Below are 5,930 nucleotides of genomic sequence, written 5' to 3' on the forward strand. Positions count from 1 at the left end.
GGTGAAGCTGCACGATGGTTTGAAACTTTTCCCCAAGGAAGTATTACTAGTTGGGGTGATTTGGTCACCAAATTTTTGGCCAAATTCACCTCATCCAAACAGATCATCCAGCCGAAAGAAGAGGGACATCTATTCACACAAGGGGACAAAGAACCACTCTTCACAGCCTGGGAAAGATACAAGAGAGCAACTGATAAAGTGGGCTTCCGAGCTTTCTATGAAGGATTGACCCCAGAAACAAGAAAAGCAGTGGACTACTTCTCAGATGGTTTACTCAAAGCAACAACAAATGCTCAAGGAATTACAGACCTCAACGACAAGGAAACCAACAACCAACATCCATCTGAGAAACTCCATAGTGCAATCTTAAAGGAAGAAGTAGCAAATATTGAAGGAGTAAATGCATTCAAGGACCACAACAACCAGCTGCACCATCAACCACAGCAAAACATAGAGTTATCTGCTGCAAAACATGCCAAATTTCCACCTTGGAGACCTCATTCTTATCTAAGAATGAAGGAGCCTCAACATCAAGAACCAGGAAGTTTCAGCCAAGACAACTCTATAACCATAACCAATCAACATCTCCCACCTCTTAATACTACTCAAAGCCAATACCCACAACACAGACACCCTCAACCCTATCCCAACTGGAGAAGTAGTGAGTACCAGAATCACAAACCAAGGGAATTCCATTACAACAACCCGAACTTCACAAACCATCAAAAACACCATTACAGCAATAACAACCACTACATTCCTCCACCACATCCACCCTTCTTACCTTCAACAAGTCTCAACTATCCAACCTTACCAGACTCTCAAAGAATCACAAACTTGGAGATCCTAATGGAGAGAATGCTGAAACATCAAGAGGAAACAACTAGGCACCAAGAGATGTTAATGAGAAGACTTGAGGAGCATATAACCCAAGTGGCAAAGCACTTCGCAGAAATGGGAGAGAAGAACCAAATGCTTTCTTCAAAGTAAGTGAAGATAAACCAACCAATAACGAAGATGCTACAAAGAAGGAAGGAAGGAAAAGGATCATGGAAGACAATGAGAAAGGAGGCACTAGTCAAGAAAGACACAACAGAGAATTCTTTCAAAGAGAGACAGAGGAGAGAACTAAAGACAAGCACACTGGAAAGCTCTCACTAGGGGATCGAGTGATGATTAACATGCAAACCATAAAGGTATTCCCACAGTCACCCGAGCACTACACTGTGACTAAGATCCTTCCACAAGAACTGATAGAAGTCATCAAAGAGGAAACTGGAAGGAAGTTCATAGTGAAGGCAGACAAGTTAAGGCACTGTGATTTCCAACCCCCTTAAAGTAAGAATGGAGATGTCAAGCTAATGACAATAAAAGAGCGCTTGTTGGGAGGCAACCCAACCTGAGGTAGTTTCTTTTCATAGCTTTTCAATAAAAATGTTGAGTAATTGGTATGGATTGCAAAAAGCTAAGTTTGGTGTTTCACACCAAAGCAATTTGAAGGAGAATGAAAACTTCTAAGTTTGGTGTTCCACCAAAAATATCATTTAATGCATTCTCACCTCCTGCATAATTCTAGCCCCAAGTAATCAACCACATTACTCAACTGTTAAATTGTTTTCTAGCTTTTGTTTCATTTAACCTTTAGCAAGAATACATGGTTTCAAATATGGTTAACTTTGCACATCTGAGACAGTGGCAAAACAATTAAGTTTGGTGTTCACACACCAAAACAAATCCAAAATGCCACACTCAGTACTATGCTTACTAATCATATAATTAAGTGCTTGAGAATCAAGCAACTTTGAGAGCTATGCAGGATATAGCCAACAATTGAAGACATTATGCATTGTAACTCAAAAGGAACACAGCAGAAAGAAAAATCAAAGGGCTGCAACTTCAAAGGTTGTATCTGAACTTAAAGTTTGCTGCTGTGTGATGTTTTAAATCTGGAAACCATTGTATGCCTTGCTAAAAGTGTTTATGTAGTTACAAGTGAAATTGTTTGTGAAAATGTCAAGTCTGCATAATGCTTGTATCCATCACTTAGCTTTAAATCTTGCTTTGTTTCCATATGCTTGAATAAAAGAGTTTGGTTTGAATTGAAAAGAGAAAAATCCAATGTTGCATGAGTATGAATGGAAGTTGGTGGTGGCACATGTGTTTGATTAAATGCATAACTCATCAAATAAGTGTTGCATAATATCATTCTCATTACTTGTGAGTTAGCTTGCTGTTACAAAGACTTCTATCTATAATGAAACCCCTTGGTAACAAAACAGAAAGAAAAGAAAGAAAGAAAAAGCCAAAATGGCAAGAAAAATAAAGAATAAAGGTTGGACACCAATGGTTTGAACCTTAGGACAAATGCCTGTGGTGTTCTTGTACTAAGATCTGCTTGGATGAGTAAATTCTAAGGGGTATTTTGAAACCCGGTCACTTAGATCAACTGATTTGGGATGGCCAATTGAAAGTCCACAATAAAGAGCAACTTAGATACAAAGCACTTAGTGATCCAAAGAGATGCTGGGCATCAATGATCCTAAGGATAATTGAGTGAACTAAGTGTCTGTGGTGGAAAGATGTTGAGCAAAATAAAAGAAAATGAAGCCAAAGGCTAAGCTGCAACATTTAACACCAAACCCCTTAAAGAATAAAAAGCTTGTTAAAGCATTATAAGCCAAGAAGAGTTAGCAAGGGAGTGAGTAAAAGGAAGAGTCTTATAACAGCAAGTTAGCAAACCTTTGATGCAAGATATGTATTATGCAGCAGCAACAATAAGTGAGTATCATTGTCTGCATAAATGCCCCATGAATTGAAGTTCTGCTATCTGCATAATAAGGATTTATGTGCTTTTCTATTTCATATCATCTACTCTTAGTTTTGATGCTTGCTTGGGGACAAGCAAGGTTTAAGTTTGGTGTTGTGATGACAAGTCATCATATACCCATTTTTCAAGCTAATTTCACTTGTTTAGTTAGCATTTATGCACTTTCTTGCATCATAAGTAAAGGATTTGGAGTGAAAATGCATAACTTCTCTAAATCAAGTAACCACTATGAAATTAATGATAAATCATGAGGTTTAAGCTAATTTTAATTGCATTTTAATGGATTTATAAGCCTCTTGATTTTTGTGATACTTTGAGTGGTTGTTTGGTTATTTTAGGTGAAGAAAAAGAAAAGAAAATGAAAAGCGTGGCCTAAGAAGTGTGACACAAGAGAAGAAAAGCGTGGCAAAGGAAAGGGGAAGTGTGCCGTAACTAAAGGGAGAAGCAACTCTGCCCTCCACAAGGGCAGACTGCCCTCTAGGAGGGCAGCATTAGTGACCGAGCCAAGCATAGGCGATTCTGCCCTGCCCACTTCAAGGGCAGAGCACAAAATGGTGCCTTGGAGCCATGAGAAACAAATTCTGCCCTGCCCTTGTGGAGGGCAGGATCGTGCTCCATGAGGAAAGAAATCCAAGAGAAAATGGCACCCATGCAAGCTACAAGTTTCGAACCAAGAACCATGAGGAAGCCAAGCCTTGAGACCAATTGCCATGCCAAGAAATAAAGAAAAATGAGTAGCGTGTTTGCAAGGTCCCAGACTCGAACCCACGGCATGGAGGATTGGTCATTGCCCTGCCCTTGGCGCGGGCAGGGCAGAAATTTGAATGGCGCACCAATTTTTCTCCATGGCGCACCAAAATTTCTCCCTTGGCACGATCCTGGCGCGCGCGTTCTCTCTGGCCGCACCAACCCAATCCTGCCCTGCCCTTGGCGCGGGCAGGGCAGCCTCCAAGGCACCAACGCGCGTCCCGCGCGCCAATCTCCTTTCCTGGCGCATCAATTTTGCATCTGGCAGCACCATCCGCGCGCGTCTCAAATTCTGGCGCATCCAAAACTCCCCGCCCTGCCCTTGGCGCGGGCAGGATCTTGTGTGGCGCACCAAGAAGCAAAACGTGCGCACCAACTCGCACCAACAAGCAACCACGCCGCACCAAATCTTTGTGCCATGCATCAATTTTCTGCCCTGCCCTCCACAAGGGCAGGGCAGCCTCCTGGAAGTGGATCTTGGGCTGAAATTCAAATTAAAAATTAATTTGAATCCAATTCTTCACCAATCCAAAGCCCATCCAAATCCCATCATCCAAGAATAGAAAGTGTATAAATAGGACTTAGTTTGATGTAATTGGGGCTGGACTTTTCACCTCTTTTAGCTACCTTGGCACTCACTTTTAAATTTTCAATTACTTTGCAATTTTACTTGCTTTCCCTTCTGGAAAGAATTTGACCAAGAACTAAGAGGATCAAAGGAGAGTCTCCTTCCTCGAATCTCTTGGGCAATTCTACTTTCTGTTCTCTGAGTATTGGGTGTGAAATTGGGGAAATTCTGTCCCAATTCCCATTCAATCTCTCTGCATTAATTTTACTGCACAATTCACTTTCAATTCTGTTATTCAATTGCTTCTTCTTCAATTTTCTGTCAATTGCTTACTGAATCTAGATCTGGGAAGGAAATTGGGTCTTAGGCTTTGCTACCTAAGCCCTTGGGATCCTGAGATCACTTTTGGTTCATCTGTGAACCTCTGCAGAATTTTACTTGAATTCTGTTGCATGCTTATTGCTTTTGATCTACTTTCTGCCCAACCATTTACTGTAATTCACTTGTTCTTTGTTTAATTCTTGCAATCCCATTCCTCAATTCCCTTTTATATTCAAGTCATTTACCTTTCTTGCCATTTAAGTTACTGCAATTTAAGTTTCTTGCACTTTAAGTTTCAGTCATTTACCTTTCTTGCTCTTTAAGTTTCTGCACTTTTACTTCTCTGTTCTTTATTTTACTGCAATTTTCCCTTTTCCCTTTTACTTTTAATGTCATTTACTTTCTGTTCAACACAAACAACTCAACCAAAGCTTGATTCGCTTGACTAAATCACCCACCGAACTAAAATTGCTCAATCCTTCAATCCCTGTGGGATCGACCTCACTCACGTGAGTTATTATTACTTGATGCGACCCGGTACACTTGCCGGTGAGTTTTGTGTTGGATCGCTTTCCACACATCACTGCTTGCTTTGATGGGAGGTACACAGATGCTACTCCCATATGCAGCTGTACTGGGGTTGGCATAGGACCCCAGAGTCCTTCTGGACTGGTTAATTCCACTTAAGTCCATAATGGACAAAAGGAAAATGATAATAATTGCAAGGAGATAAATTTTGTTTGTTTTTTTTTTTTTTGAAATAACCGAAAAATAAAAATAAAAACAAAAAGGAAATTTAAAATAAAAATTCGAAAATCAAAAGGAAAATAAAATAAGATTTCGAAAATTAGAAAGAAAATAAGATCAAAGCAAATTGAGAACTGAATCAATTAGTTAATTAAAAAGATTTTGAAAACAGCAATTAAGAAGATATGATTGAAAAGTTTTTATGAAAAAGATTTGATTTTTTTAAAAAGAGGAAAGAGAAAAACACAAAATGACACCAAACTTAAAATTTTAGAAAATCAAACACTATTTTTTTCGAAAATTTTAAAGGAAAAACACAAAGAGGACACCAAACTTAGAACTTTTATGAATCAAAAAGGGACTAAGAACATGCAAAAATCGAAAATCAAAAAGAAAAACAAAAGCATGCAAATGACACCAAACTTAAAATATGAAACTAGACTCAACTAAAAGACTCTAAACCAACAAAATAAAACAGTCCTAATCTAAGCAACAAGACAAGCCGTCAGTTGTCCAAACTCGAACAATCCCCGGCAACGGCGCCAAAAACTTGGTGCACGAAATTGCAATAACACTTTTGCAATCCCGCACAACTAACCAGCAAGTGCACTGGGTCGTCCAAGTAATACCTTGCGTGAGCAAGGGTCGATCCCACGGAGATTGTCGGCTTGAAGCAAGCTATGGTTATCTTGTAAATCTTAGTTAGGATATCAGAAATTA

This window comes from Arachis stenosperma, chromosome 9, assembly GCF_014773155.1.
Source record: "Arachis stenosperma cultivar V10309 chromosome 9, arast.V10309.gnm1.PFL2, whole genome shotgun sequence".
In the NCBI taxonomy this organism is placed as follows: Eukaryota; Viridiplantae; Streptophyta; class Magnoliopsida; order Fabales; family Fabaceae; genus Arachis; species Arachis stenosperma.